Consider the following 16,106-nt stretch of genomic DNA (forward strand, 5'->3'; position numbering starts at 1 on the left):
AACAATATCTAGGCCCCTCCTATTTTTATACACCTCAATGCTGTCGCCCATCAGCTTCCTCTGTTCCAAGGAAAACAAACCCATCCTATTCAATCTGTCCTCATAGCAAAGTTGCTCCACTCCCGGCAACATCTACGTAAATCTCCTCTGTACCCTCTCCAGCGTATTCACGTTCTTCCTTCAATGCGGTGACCAGAACTGCACGCAGTACTCCAGCTGTGGCCTAACCAGAATTTTATACAGTTCTAGCATAACCCACTTGCTGTTCTGTTCCTTGCTTCTGCCAATAAATGCAACCATTCCATATGACTTCTTAACCAACTTTTCCAACTGGCCAGCTTCCTTCAGGGATCTGTGGACAAGCAATCCCAGTTACCTTTGTTCCTCTACACTTCTCAATATCATACCACTTGATGTGTATTCCCTTTCCTGGTTAGCCCTCCACAAATGCGCGATCTCTCACATCTCTCGATTAAATTCAATTTGCCACTGCTCTACCCCCTTATCAGTTGATTGATATCTTCCTGGAGTCTCCAGCTTTCTTCTTCATTATCAACCACACTGCCTATTTTAATAACACCTGAAAACTTCGTAATCATAACACCTATATTCAAGTTTAGATCATTGATAAATACCATAAAAGCAATGGTTTTGGCACTGAAAACTGTGGAACCCCACTGGAAACATCCTTCCAGTCACAAAAACATCCATCAAACATTACCATTTGCTTCCTGCCTCTGAGCCAAATTTGGATCCAATTTGCCACTTCGCCATGAATCACATGGGCTTTTACTTAGAAAATGCATAATCATTAAATGTTATCCTGCCTTCATGGGAAAACATCATTAATTGACTGATGATCTTCATTTGCACAACTAAAGAAATGATAACTGAAGGAGAGTCCTTAATTGAATAACTTATCTGTGCTCTGCACTTTACCTCTGAATCCATAAACCATTTTGGACACTGTGCTTTAGAAGTCTGCTTCAAAATGTTCATTGCTGGTAACATGTACATGAGACGTTAGAAACAGTGAGATAGACTATAGTGCAAGGGACTGGTTATTGTGAAACAGCAAAGAAAATATACATTCTGGAAGAATACCATCGAAAAGAAGTGTGGCCCTAACAGCCAAAAAGAATATGAAGTGCTGAGCCCTTTTCAGCAAAAAATTATTTTTCAAACATTTCACTGACCGAATCTTCACAAAACAAAAATGATGCTTTTAAAGTCATTAAACCCGAATTTTCGTGCACCCTAATCTTCTGAATCAGATGCCTCTCGTTGTGCCGACTGAATCCATGTCCCTTTCAATATTCTGCTGACATGCACACTATTAAATGTGCCACTAACTTATAGAATCAAAGCATAAGGGAATGGATGCAGCCCGTCGAGCCCATGCCAACTCTCAACAAGTCTCACTCCCCTGTCTTTTACCCACAGCTGTGCAATTTTTTTCATTCGGATACTTATACAACGCCGTTTTGAAAGATAAGATTGAGTCTGACTCCACCGCCCTTTCGAGAAGTGTATTCCAGATTCTAACCAATTGCTGAGGAATGGCCACTCCTGTTCCTATGTATAAAGGCAGAGAAACACGGGATCAATTCCTGCCACACTCACAACCTTGCTAAATATCGCACCGTTATTCTATTCTCGTGACACAAGCTCCAGAAGTGTAGTCCAGCTGTTGAGGTTAAAGCTCTGGTTATGTTCCCAACAATGTTACTGCCACAGAGTTTCCGTAGTGTAGTGGTTATCACGTTCGCATAACACGCGAAAGGTCCCCGGTTCGAAACCGGGCGGAAACATTATGCAAACGTGTTCAATTAATGATAAGATAAAATTAAATCATTCATATTAGTGGTTCAATGTTAACAGAGTGCAGTGTCTCACGATGCTGTTCCATTTGCTGATTTCTCTCTGCAGTTCTGTCTACACAGTGTCTCTCACTCCCTCTCGTTTCCAGCCCTGACGCTGGAGAAACCATATCTCAAAGCTGCACATTCGGTGCATTCAGGTCAGCTGTGAGAGATTATTAAAGGATCCTGCCACGCCACCACGCTTCACAACAGAAAATTAAAGCCAGAAACAAACCCATCGACTAATCGCTCTTCCCCAGCTCCAGAGTGAGTGAGGGCGGGACAAGTCCTAACTGCCGCTCCCACACTCTCCAATCAGCCGCTGCCGGCGGAAAGCGGAGAATGCAGCATCAAACAGCGGTTTACCGCCCTTCACTGGGTTGCAAAATGCCACCATTCGAGACAACGCTCCCCGTACACCGAACAGCAGCCTCATAAGATGCTTCATCTCAGCTTCCTGAGTTCGAGCCCCAGCTTGCACGAACACTTCTTCACTGGAAACACCATTAATTATCTGATTGCCACGTTTTGCATCATGAAAGTAATCCTAACCGATAGTTATATAATCATAGAGGTTTACAGCATGGAAGGAGTCATTTAAGCCCATCGTATCTGCACCGGCCAACAAATGCCCAGTTTTAGTTGTGTACACCTGCACCTTATTGCATTTCATGTGCACATCTAAGAACTGGTTAAATGTGGTGAGGGTTTCTGCCTGCACCACACTTTCAGGCAGTGAGTTTGAGACCCCCACAAACATCTGCATGCAGAATGTTCACTTCAAATCCCCTTTAACCCTTACACTAATTACTTTTAAATTATGCAGCCTGATTGTTGACCACTCCACTATGTGAAATAGACCCTTTTAATCAACAATATCTAGGCCCCTCCTATTTTTATACACCTCAATGCTGTCGCCCATCAGCTTCCTCTGTTCCAAGGAAAACAAACCCATCCTATTCAATCTGTCCTCATAGCAAAGTTGCTCCACTCCCGGCAACATCTACGTAAATCTCCTCTGTACCCTCTCCAGCGTATTCACGTTCTTCCTTCAATGCGGTGACCAGAACTGCACGCAGTACTCCAGCTGTGGCCTAACCAGAATTTTATACAGTTCTAGCATAACCCACTTGCTGTTCTGTTCCTTGCTTCTGCCAATAAATGCAACCATTCCATATGACTTCTTAACCAACTTTTCCAACTGGCCAGCTTCCTTCAGGGATCTGTGGACAAGCAATCCCAGTTACCTTTGTTCCTCTACACTTCTCAATATCATACCACTTGATGTGTATTCCCTTTCCTGGTTAGCCCTCCACAAATGCGCGATCTCTCACATCTCTCGATTAAATTCAATTTGCCACTGCTCTACCCCCTTATCAGTTGATTGATATCTTCCTGGAGTCTCCAGCTTTCTTCTTCATTATCAACCACACTGCCTATTTTAATAACACCTGAAAACTTCGTAATCATAACACCTATATTCAAGTTTAGATCATTGATAAATACCATAAAAGCAATGGTTTTGGCACTGAAAACTGTGGAACCCCACTGGAAACATCCTTCCAGTCACAAAAACATCCATCAAACATTACCATTTGCTTCCTGCCTCTGAGCCAAATTTGGATCCAATTTGCCACTTCGCCATGAATCACATGGGCTTTTACTTAGAAAATGCATAATCATTAAATGTTATCCTGCCTTCATGGGAAAACATCATTAATTGACTGATGATCTTCATTTGCACAACTAAAGAAATGATAACTGAAGGAGAGTCCTTAATTGAATAACTTATCTGTGCTCTGCACTTTACCTCTGAATCCATAAACCATTTTGGACACTGTGCTTTAGAAGTCTGCTTCAAAATGTTCATTGCTGGTAACATGTACATGAGACGTTAGAAACAGTGAGATAGACTATAGTGCAAGGGACTGGTTATTGTGAAACAGCAAAGAAAATATACATTCTGGAAGAATACCATCGAAAAGAAGTGTGGCCCTAACAGCCAAAAAGAATATGAAGTGCTGAGCCCTTTTCAGCAAAAAATTATTTTTCAAACATTTCTCTGACCGAATCTTCACAAAACAAAAATGATGCTTTTAAAGTCATTAAACCCGAATTTTCGTGCACCCTAATCTTCTGAATCAGATGCCTCTCGTTGTGCCGACTGAATCCATGTCCCTTTCAATATTCTGCTGACATGCACACTATTAAATGTGCAACTAACTTATAGAATCAAAGAATAAGGGAATGGATGCAGCCCGTCGAGCCCATGCCAACTCTCAACAAATCTCACGCCCCTGTCATTTACCCACAGCTGTGCAATTTTTTTCATTCGGATACTTATCCAACTCCGTTTTGAAAGATAAGATTGAGTCTGACTCCACCGCCCTTTGGAGCAGTGTATTCCAGATTCTAACCACTTGCTGAGGAATGGCCACTCCTGTTCCTATGTATAAAGGCAGAGAAACACGGGATCAATTCCTGCCACACTCACACCCTTGCTAAATATAGCACCGTCATTCGATTCTCGTGACACAAGCTCCAGAAGTGTAGTCCAGCTGTTGAGGTTAAAGCTCTGGTTATGTTCCCAACAATGTTACTTCCACAGCTTTTCCGTAGTGTAGTGGTTATCACGTTCGCCTCACACGCGAAAAGTCCCCATTCCGAAACCGGGCGGGAACATTATGCAAACGTGTTCAATTAATGATAAGATAAAATTAAATCATTCATATTAGTGGTTCAATGTTAACAGAGTGCAGTGTCTCACGATGATGTTCCATTTGCTGATTTCTCTCTGCAGTTCTGTTCACACTCAAATTCGACACAGTGTCTCTCACTCCCTCCCGTTTCCAGCCCTGACGCTGGAGAAACCATATCTCAAAGCTGCACATTCCGTGCATTCAGGTCAGCTGTGAGAGATTATTAAAGGATCCTGCCACGCCACCACGCTTCACAACAGAAAATTAAAGCCACAAACAAACCCATCGACTAATCGCTCTTTCCCAGCTCCAGAGTGAGTGAGGGCGGGACAAGCCCTAACTTCCGCTCCCACACTCTCCAATCAGCCGCTGCCGGCGGAAAGCGGAGAATGCAGCATCAAACAGCGCTTTACCGCTCTTCACTGGGCTGCAAAATGCCAGCGTTCGAGAGAACGCTCCACCTGCTCCGAACAACAGCCTCACAAGATGCTTGATCTCAGCTTCCTGAGTTCGAGCCCCAGCTTGCACGAACACTTCTTCACTGGAAACGCCATTAATTATCTGATTGCCACTTTTTGCATCATGAAAGTAATCCTAACCGATAATTATATAATCATAGAGGTTTACAGCATGGAAGGAGTCATTTAAGCCCATCGTATCTGCACCGGCCAACAAATGCCCAGTTTTAGGTGTGTACCCCTGCACCTTATTGCATTTCATGTGCACATCTAAGAACTGGTTAAATGTGGTGAGGGTTTCTGCCTGCACCACACTTTCAGGCAGTGAGTTTGAGACCCCCACAAACATCTGCATGCAGAATGTTCACTTCAAATCCCCTTTAACCCTTACACTAATTACTTTTAAATTATGCAGCCTGGTTGTTGACCACTCCACTATGTGAAATAGACCCTTTTAATCAACAATATCTAGGCCCCTCCTATTTTTATACACCTCAATGCTGTCGCCCATCAGCCTCCTCTGTTCCAAGGAAAACAAACCCATCCTATCCAATCTGTCCTCATAGCAAAGTTGCTCCACTCCCGGCAACATCTACGTAAATCTCCTCTGTACCCTCTCCAGCGTATTCACGTTCTTCCATCAATGCGGTGAACAGAACTGCACGCAGTACTCCAGCTGTGGCCTAACCAGAATTTTATACAGTTCTAGCATAACCCACTTGCTGTACTCTTCCTTGCTTCTGCCAATAAATGCAATCATTCCATATGACTTCTTAACCAACTTTTCCAACTGGCCAGCTACCTTCAGGGATCTGTGGACAAGCAATCCCAGTTACCTTTGTTCCTCTACACTTCTCAATGTCATACCAATTGATGTGTATTCCCTTTCCTTGTTAGCCCTCCACAAATGCGCGATCTCTCACATCTCTGGTTTAAATTCAATTTGCCACTGCTCTACCCCCTTATCAGTTGATTGATATCTTCCTGGAGTCTCCAGCTTTCTTCTTCATTATCAACCACACTGCCTATTTTAATAACACCTGAAAACTTCGTAATCATAACACCTATATTCAAGTTTAGATCATTGATAAATACCACAAAAAGCAATGGATCTGGCACTGAAAACTGTGGAACCACACTGGAAACATCCTTCCAGTCACAAAAACACCCATCAAACATTACCCTTTGCTTCCTGCCTCTGAGCCAAATTTGGATCCAATTTGCCACTTCGCCCTGAATCACATGGGCTTTTACTTAGAAAATGCATAATCATTAAATGTTATCCTGCCTTCATGGGAAAACATCATTAATTGACTGATGATCTTCATTTGCACAACTAAAGAAATGTTATCTGAAGGAGAATTCTTAATTGAATAACTTATCTGTGCTCTGCACTTTACCTGTGAATCCATAAACCATTTTGGACACTGTGATTTAGAAGTCTGCTTCAAAATGTTCATTGCTGGAAACATATACATGAGACGTTGGAAACAGTGAGATAGACTGCAGTGCAAGGGACTGGTTAATGTGAAACAGCAAAGAAAATATACATTCTGGAAGAATACCATCGAAAAGAAGTGTGGCCCTAACAGCCAAAAAGAAGATGAAGTGCTGAGCCCTTTTCAGCAAAAAATTCTTTTTCAAACATTTCTCTGACCGAATCTTCACAAAAGAAAAATGATGCTTTTAAAGTCATTAAACCCGAATTTTCATGCACCGGAATCTTCTGAATCAGATGCCTCTCGTTGTGCCGACTGAATCCATGTCCCTTTCAATATTCTGCTGACATGCACACTATTAAATGTGCCACTAACTTATAGAATCAAAGAATAAGGGAATGGATGCAGCCCGTCGAGCCCATGCCAACTCTCAACAAGTCTCACTCCCCTGTCATTTACCCACAGCTGTGCAATTTTTTTCATTCGGATACTTATCCAACTCCGTTTTGAAAGATAAGATTGAGTCTGACTCCACCGCCCTTTAGAGAAGTGTATTCCAGATTCTAACCACTTGCTGAGGAATGGCCACTCCTGTTCCTATGTATAAAGGCAGAGAAACACGGGATCAATTCCTGCCACACTCACAACCTTGCTAAATATAGCACCGTTATTCGATTCTCGTGACACAAGCTCCAGAAGTGTGGTCCAGCTGTTGAGATTAAAGCTCTGGTTGTGTTCCCAACGATGTTACTGCACCAGCGTTTCCGTAGTGTAGTGGTTATCACGTTCGCCTAACACGCGAAAGGTCCCCTGTTCGAAACCGGGCGGAAACATTATGCAAACGTGTTCAATTAATTATAAGATAAAAATAAATCATTCAGATTAGTGGTTCAATGTTAAAAGAGTGCAGTGTCTCACGATGCTATTCCATTTGCTGATTTCTCTCTACAGTTCTGTTCACACTCAAATTCTACACAGTGTCTCTCACTCCCTCCCGTTTCCAATCCTGACGCTGGAGAAACCATATCTCAAAGCTGCACATTCCGTGCATTCAGGTCAGCTGTGAGAGATTATTAAAGGATCCTGCCACGCCACCACGCTTCACAACAGAAAATTAAAGCCACAAACAAACCCATCGACTAATCGCTCTTCCTCAGCTCCAGAGTGAGTGAGGGCGGGACAAGCCCTAACTTCCGCTCCCACACTCTCCAATCAGCCGCTGCCGGCGGAAAGCGGAGAATGCAGCATCAAACAGCGGTTTACCGCCCTTCACTGGGCTGCAAAATGCCACCGTTCCAGACAACGCTCCCCGTGCTCCGAACAGCAGCCTCATAAGATGCTTCATCTCAGCTTCCTGAGTTCGAGCCCCAGCTTGCACGAACACTTCTTCACTAGAAACAGCATTAATTATCTGATTGCCACGTTTTGCATCATGAAAGTAATCCTAACCGATAATTATATAATCATAGAGGTTTACAGCATGGAAAGAGTCATTTACGCCCATCGTATCTGCACCGGCCAACAAATGCCCAGTTTTAGGTGTGTACCCCTGCACCTTATTGCATTTCATGTGCACATCTACGAACTGGTTAAATGTGGTGAGGGTTTCTGCCTGCACCACACTTTCAGGCAGTGAGTTTGAGACCCCCACAAACATCTGCATGCAGAATGTTCACTTCAAATCCCCTTTAATCCTTACACTAATTACTTTTAAATTATGCAGCCTGGTTGTTGACCACTCCACTATGTGAAATAGACCCTTTTAATCAACAATATCTAGGCCCCTCCTATTTTTATACACCTCAATGCGGTCGCCCATCAGCTTCCTCTGTTCCAAGGAAAACAAACCCATCCTATCCAATCTGTCCTCATAGCAAAGTTGCTCCACTCCCGGCAACATCTACGTAAATCTCCTCTGTACCCTCTCCAGCGTATTCACGTTCTTCCTTCAATGCGGTGACCAGAACTGCACGCAGAACTCCAGCTGTGGCCTAACCAGAATTTTATACAGTTCGAGCATAACCCACTTGCTGTTCTGTTCCTTGCTTCTGCCAATAAATGCAACCATTCCATATGAATTCTTAATCAACTTTACCAACTGGTCAGCTACCTTCAGGGATCTGATAACAAGCAATCCCAGTTACCTTTGTTCCTCTACACTTCTCAATGTCATACCAGTTGATGTGTATTCCCTTTCCTTGTTAGCCCTCCACAAATGCGCTATCTCTCACATCTCTGGATTAAATTCAGTTTGCCACTGCTCTACCCCCTTATCAGTTGATTGATATCTTCCTGGAGTCTCCAGCTTTCTTCTTCATTATCAACCACACTGCCTATTTTAATAACACCTGAAAACTTCGTAATCATAACACCTATATTCAAGTTTAGATCATTGATAAATACCATAAAAAGCAATGGATCTGGCACTGAAAACTGTGGAACCACACAGGAAACATCCTTCCAGTCACAAAAACACCCATCAAACATTACCCTTTGCTTCCTGCCTCTGAGCCAAATTTGGATCCAATTTGCAACTTCGCCCTGAATCACATGGGCTTTTACTTTGAAAATGCATAATCATTAAATGTTATCCTGCCTTCATGGGAAAACATCGTTAATTGACTGATGATCTTCATTTGCACAACTAAAGAAATGTTATCTGAAGGAGAATCCTTAATTGAATAACTTATCTGTGCTCTGCACTTTACCTCTGAATCCATAAACCATTTTGGACACTTTGCTTCAGAAGTCTGCTTCAAAATGTTCATTGCTGGTAACATGTAGATGAGACGTTGGAAACAGTGAGATAGACTGCAGTGCAAGGGACTGGTTATTGTGGAACAGCAAAGAAAATATACATTCTGGAAGAATACCATCGAAAAGAAGTGTGGCCCTAACAGCCAAAAAGAAGATGAAGTGCTGAGCCCTTTTCAGCAAAAAATTATTTTTCAAACATTTCTCTGACCGAATCTTCACAAAAGAAAAATGATGCTTTTGAAGTCATTAAACCCGAATTTTCATGCACCGGAATCTTCTGAATCAGATGCCTCTCGTTGTGCCGACTGAATCCATGTCCCTTTCAATATTCTGCTGACATGCACACTATTAAATGTGCCACTAACTTATAGAATCAAAGAATAAGGGAATGGATGCAGCCCGTCGAGCCCATGGCAACTCTCAACAAGTCTCACTCCCCTGTCATTTACCCACAGCTGTGCAATTTTTTTCATTTGGAGACTTATCCAACTCCGTTTTGAAAGATAAGATTGAGTCTGACTCCACCGCCCTTTAGAGAAGTGTATTCCAGATTCTAACCACTTGCTGAGGAATGGCCACTCCTGATCCTATGTATAAAGGCAGAGAAACACGGGATCAATTCCTGCCACACTCACAACCTTGCTAAATATAGCACCGTAATTCGATTCTCGTGACACAAGCTCCAGAAGTGTAGTCCAGCTGTTGAGGTTAAAGCTCTGGTTATGTTCCCAACGATGTTACTGCACCAGCGTTTCCGTAGTGTAGTGGTTATCACGTTCGCCTAACACGCGAAAGGTCCCCGGTTCGAAACCGGGCTGAACATTATGCAAACGTGTTCAATTAATTATAAGATACAATTAAATCATTCAGATTAGTTGTTCAATGTTAACAGAGTGCAGTGTCTCACGATGCTGTTCCATTTGCTGATTTCTCTCTGCAGTTCTGTTCACACTCAAATTCTACACAGTGTCTCTCACTCCCTCCCGTTTCCAGCCCTGACGCTGGAGAAACCATATCTCAAAGCTGCACATTCCGTGCATTCAGGTCAGCTGTGAGAGATTATTAAAGGATCCTGCCACGCCACCACGCTTCACAACAGAAAATTAAAGCCACAAACAAACCCATCGACTAATCGCTCTTCCTCAGCTCCAGAGTGAGTGAGGGCAGGACAAGCCCTAACTTCCGCTCCCACACTCTCCAATCAGCCGCTGCCGGCGGAAAGCGGAGAATGCAGCATCAAACAGCGGTTTACTGCCCTTCACTGGGCTGCAAAATGCCACCGTTCCAGACAACGCTCCCCGTGCTCCGAACAGCAGCCTCATAAGATGCTTCATCTCAGCTTCCTGAGTTCGAGCCCCAACTTGCACGAACACTTCTTCACTGGAAACACCATTAATTATCTGATTGCCACGTTTTGCATCATGAAAGTGATCCTAACCGATAATTATTTCATCATAGAGGTTCACAGCATGGAAAGAGTCATTTACGCCCATAGTATCTGCACCGGCCAACAAATGCCCAGTTTTAGGTGTGTACCCCTGCACCTTATTGCATTTCATGTGCACATCTAAGAACTGGTTAAATGTGGTGAGGGTTTCTGCCTGCACCACACTTTTAGGCAGTGAGTTTGAGACCCCCACAAACATCTGCATGCAGAATGTTCACTTCAAATCCCCTTTAACCCTTACACTAATTACTTTTAAATTATGCAGCCTGGTTGTTGACCACTCCACTATGTGAAATAGACCCTTTTAATCAACAATATCTAGGCCCCTCCTACTTTTATACACCTCAATGCGGTCGCCCATCAGCCTCCTCTGTTCCAAGGAAAACAAACCCATCCTATCCAATCTGTCCTCATAGCAAAGTTGCTCCACTCCCGGCAACATCTACGTAAATCTCCTCTGTACCCTCTCCAGCGTATTCACGTTCTTCCTTCAATGCGGTGACCAGAACTGCACGCAGAACTCCAGCTGTGGCCTAACCACTATTTTATACAGTTCTAGCATAACCCACTTGCTGTTCTGTTCCTTGCTTCTGCCAATAAATGCAACCATTCCATATGAATTCTTAATCAACTTTTCCAACTGGTCAGCGACCTTCAGGGATCTGTGGACAAGCAATCCCAGTTACCTTTGTTCCTCTACACTTCTCAATGTCATACCAGTTGATGTGTATTCCCTTTCCTTGTTTGCCCTCCACAAATGCGCGATCTCTCATTTTCCACTGCTCTACCACCTTATCAGTTGATTGTTATCTTCCTGGAGTCTCCAGCTTTCTTCTTCATTATCAACCACACTGCCTATTTTAATAACACCTGAAAACTTCGGAATCATAACATCTATATTCAAGTTTAGATCATTGATAAATACCATAAAAAGCAATGGATCTGGCACTGAAAACTGTGGAACCCCACTGGAAACATCCTTCCAGTCACAAAAACACCCATCAAACATTAGCCTTTGCTTCCTGCCTCTGAGCCAAATTTGGATCCAATTTGCCACTTCGCCCTGAATAACATGGGCTTTTACTTAGAAAATGCATAATCATTAAATGTTATCCTGCCTTCATGGGAAAACATCATTAATTGACTGATGATCTTCATTTGCACAACTAAAGAAATGTTAACTGAAGGAGAGTCCTTAATTGAATAAGTTATCTGTGCTCTGCACTTTACCTCTGAATCCATAAACCATTTTGGACACTGTGCTTTAGAAGTCTGTTTCAAAATGTTCCTTGCTGGTAACATGTACATGGGACGTTGGAAACAATGAGATAGACTGTAGTGCAAGGGACTGGTTATTGTGAAACAGCAAAGAAAATATACAATCTGGAAGAATACCATCGAAAAGAAGTGTGGCCCTAACAGCCAAAAAGAAGATGAAGGGCTGAGCCCTTTTCAGCAAAAAATGCTTTTCCCAAACATTTCTCTGACCGAATCTTCACAAAACAAAAATTATGCTTTTAAAGTCATTAAACCCGAATTTTCGTGCACCCGAATCTTCTGAATCAGATGCCTCTCGTTGTGCCGACTGAATCCATGTCCCTTTCAATATGCTGCTGACATGCACACTATTAAATGTGCCACAACTTATAGAATCAAAGAATAAGGGAATGGTTGCAGCCCGTCGAGCCCATGCCAACTCTCAACAAGTCTCACTCCCCTGTCATTTACCCAAAGCTGTGCAATTTCTTTCATTCGGATACTTATCCAACTCGGTTTGAAAGATAAGATTGAGTCTGACTCCACCGCCCTTTAGAGCAGTGTATTCAAGATTCTAACCACTTGCTGAGGAATGGCCACTCCTGTTCCCATGTATAAAGGCAGAGAAACACGCGATCAATTCCTGCCACACTCACAACCTTGCTAAATATAGCACCGTCATTCTATTATCGTGACACAAGCTCCAAAAGTGTAGTCCAGCTGTTGAGGTTAAAGCTCTGGTTATGTTCCCCACGGTGTTTCTGCCACAGCGTTTCCGTAGTGTAGTGGTTATCACGTTCGCGTCACACGTGAAAGGTCCCAGGTTCGAAACCGGGCGGACACATTATGCAAACGTGTTCAATTTATGATTAGATAAAATTAAATCATTCATATTAGTGGTTCAATAATAACAGAGTGCAGTGTCTCACGATGCTGTTCCATTTGCTGATTTCTCTCTGCAGTTCTGTACACACTCAACTTCTGCACAGTGTCTCTCACTCCCTCCCGTTTCCAGCCCTGACGCTGGAGAAACCATATCTCAAAGCTGCACATTCCGTGCATTCAGGTCAGCTGTGACAGATTATTAAAGGATCCTGCCACGCCACCACGCTTCACAACAGAAAATTAAAGCCACAAACAAACCCATCGACTAATCGCTCTTCCCCAGCTCCAGAGTGAGTGAGGGCGGGACAAGCCCTAACTTCCGCTCCCACACTCTCCAATCAGTGGCTGCCGGTGGAGAGCGGAGAATGCAACATCAAACAGCGGTTTACCACCCTTCACTGGGCTGCAAAATGCCACCGTCCGAGAAAACGCTCCCCGTACACCAAACAGCAGCCTCATAAGATGCTTCATCTCAACTTCCTGAGTTCGAGCCCCAGCTTGCACGAACACTTCTTCACTGGAAACACCATTAATTATCTGATTGCCACGTTTTGCATCATGAAAGTAATCCTAACCGATAATTATATAATCATAGATGTTTACAGCATGGAAGGAGTCATTTAAGCCCATCGTATCTGCACCGGCCAACAAATGCCCAGTTTTAGGTGAGTACCCATTCATCTTATTGCATTTAATGTGCACATCTAAGAACTTGTTAAATGTGGTGAGGGTTTCTGCCTGCACCACACTTTCAGGCAGTGAGTTTGAGACCCCCACAAACATCTGCTTGCAGAATGTTCACTTCAAATCCCCTTTAACCCTTACACTAATTACTTTGAAATTATGCAGCCTGGTTGTTGACCACTCCACTATGTGAAATAGACCCTTTTAATCAACAATATCTAGGCCCCTCCTATTTTTATACATCTCAATGCTGTCGCCCATCAGCCTCCTGTGTTCCAAGGAAAACAAACCCATCCTGTCCAATCTGTCCTCATAGCAATGTTGCTCCACTCCCGGCAACATCTACGTAAATCTCCTCTGTACCCTCTCCAGCGTATTCACGTTCTTCCTTCAATGCGGTGACCAGAACTGCACGCAGTACTCCAGCTGTGGCCTAACCAGAATTTTATACAGTTCTAGCATAACCCACTTGCTGTTCTGTTCCTTGCTTCTGCCAATAAATGCAACCATTCCATATGACTTCTTAACCAACTTTTCCAACTGGCCAGCTACCTTCAGGGTTCTGTGGACAAGCAATCCCAGTTATCTTTGTTCCTCTGCACTTCTCAATGTCATACCAGTTGAATTGTATTCCCTTTCCTTGTTAGCCCTCCACAAATGCGTGATCTCTCACATCTCTGGATTAAATTCCATTTTCCACTGCTCTAACCCCTTATCAGTTGATTGATATCTTCCTGGAGTCTCCAGCTTTCTTCTTCATTATAAACCACACTGCCTATTTTAATAACACCTGAAAACTTCGTAATCATAACACCTATATTCAAGTTTAGATCATTGATAAATACCATAAAAGCAATGGATCTGGCACTGAAAACTGTGGAACTCCACTGGAAACATCCTTCCAGTCACAAAAACACCCATCAAACATTACCCTTTGCTTCCTGCCTCTGAGCCAAATTTGGATCCAATTTGCCACTTCGCCCTGAATCACATGGGCTTTTACTTAGAAAATGCATAATCATTAAATGTTATCCTGCCTTCATGGGAAAACATCATTAATTGACTGATGATCTTCATTTGCACAACTAAAGAAATGTTAACTGAAGGAGAGTCCTTAATTGAATAACTTATCTGTGCTCTGCACTTTACCTCTGAATCCATAAACCATTTTGGAAACTGTGCTTTAGAAGTCTGTTTCAAAATGTTCCTTGCTGGTAACATTTACATGGGACGTTGGAAACAGTGAGACAGACTGTAGTGCAAGGGATTGGTTATTGTGAAACAGCAAAGAAAATATCCATCTCGAAGAATACCATCGAAAAGAAATGTTGACCTAACAGCCAAAAAGAAGATGAAGTGCTGAGCCCTTTTCAACAAAAAATTCTTTTCCGAAACATTTCTCTGTCCGAATCTTCACAAAACAAAAATGATGCTTTTAAAGTCATTAAACCCGAATTTTCGTGCACCCGAATCTTCTGAATCAGATGCCTCTCGTTGTGCCGACTGAATCCATGTCCCTTTCAATATTCTGCTGACATGCACACTATTAAATGTGCCACTAACTTATAGAATCAAAGAATAAGGGAATGGTTGCAGCCCGTCGAGCCCATGCCAACTCTCAACAAGTCTCACTCCCCTGTCATTTACCCACAGCTGTGCAATTTTTTTCATTCGGATACTAATCCAACTCCGTTTTGAAAGATAAGATTGAGTCTGACTCCACCGCCCTTTAGAGCAGTGTATTCCAGATTCTAACCACCTGCTGAGGAATGGCCACTCCTGTTCCCATGGAAAAAGGCAGAGAAACACGGGATCAATTCCTGCCACACTCAGAACCTTGCTAAATTTCGCACCGTCATTCTATTCTCGTGACACAAGCTCCAGAAGTGTAGTCCAGCTGTTGAGGTTAAAGCTCTGGTTAAGTTCCCCACTGTCTTTCTGCCACAGCGTTTCCGTAGTGTAGTGGTTATCACATTCGCCTAACACGCGCAAGATTCCCGGTCCGAAACCGGGCGGAAACATTATGCAAACGTGTTCAATTAATGATTAGATAAAATTAAATCATTCATATTAGTGGTTCAATATTAACAGAGTGCAGTGTCTCACGATGCTGTTCCATTTGCTGATTTCTCTCTGCAGTTCTGTACACTCTCAAATTCTACACAGTGTCTCTCACTCCCTCCCGTTTCCAGCCCTGACGCTGGAGAAACCATATCTCAAAGCTGCACATTCCGTGCATTCAGGTCAGCTGTGAGAGATTATTAAAGGATCCTGCCATGCCGCCACGCTTCACAACAGAAAATTAAAGCCACAAACAAACCCATCGACTAATCACTATTCCCCAGCTCCAGAGTGAGTGAGAGCGGGACAAGCCCTAACTTCCGCTCCAACACTCTCCAATCAGCCGCTGCCGGCGGAAAGCGGAAAATGCAGCATCAAACAGCGGTTTGCCGCCCTTCATTGGGCTGCAAAATGCCACCGTTCGAGACAACGCTCCCCGTACACCGAACAGCAGCCTCATAAGATGCTTCATCTCACCTTCCTGAGTTCGAGCCCCAGCTTGCACGAACACTTCTTCACTGGAAACACCATTAATTATCTGATTGCCACGTTTTGCA

At 43.2% G+C, this 16,106-nt stretch overlaps 4 non-coding genes across 4 annotated transcripts; all 4 read left to right on the top strand.

Moving 5' to 3' along the window:
• Positions 1 to 1,738: 1,738 nt before the first annotated feature.
• Positions 1,739 to 1,811, top strand: trnav-aac (transfer RNA valine (anticodon AAC)). The gene has a single exon. It is a non-coding gene; the product is annotated as a tRNA-Val (tRNA).
• Positions 1,812 to 7,218: 5,407 nt separating this feature from the next.
• Positions 7,219 to 7,291, top strand: trnav-aac (transfer RNA valine (anticodon AAC)). Its single transcript has one exon. It is a non-coding gene; the product is annotated as a tRNA-Val (tRNA).
• Positions 7,292 to 9,968: 2,677 nt separating this feature from the next.
• On the top strand, positions 9,969 to 10,038 carry trnav-aac (transfer RNA valine (anticodon AAC)). The gene has a single exon. It is a non-coding gene; the product is annotated as a tRNA-Val (tRNA).
• Positions 10,039 to 15,436: 5,398 nt separating this feature from the next.
• On the top strand, positions 15,437 to 15,509 carry trnav-aac (transfer RNA valine (anticodon AAC)). Its single transcript has one exon. It is a non-coding gene; the product is annotated as a tRNA-Val (tRNA).
• The last annotated feature ends 597 nt before the right edge of the window (positions 15,510 to 16,106 follow it).

The sequence above is a fragment of the Pristiophorus japonicus genome, chromosome 3, assembly GCF_044704955.1.
Source record: "Pristiophorus japonicus isolate sPriJap1 chromosome 3, sPriJap1.hap1, whole genome shotgun sequence".
Taxonomy (NCBI): Eukaryota; Metazoa; Chordata; class Chondrichthyes; family Pristiophoridae; genus Pristiophorus; species Pristiophorus japonicus.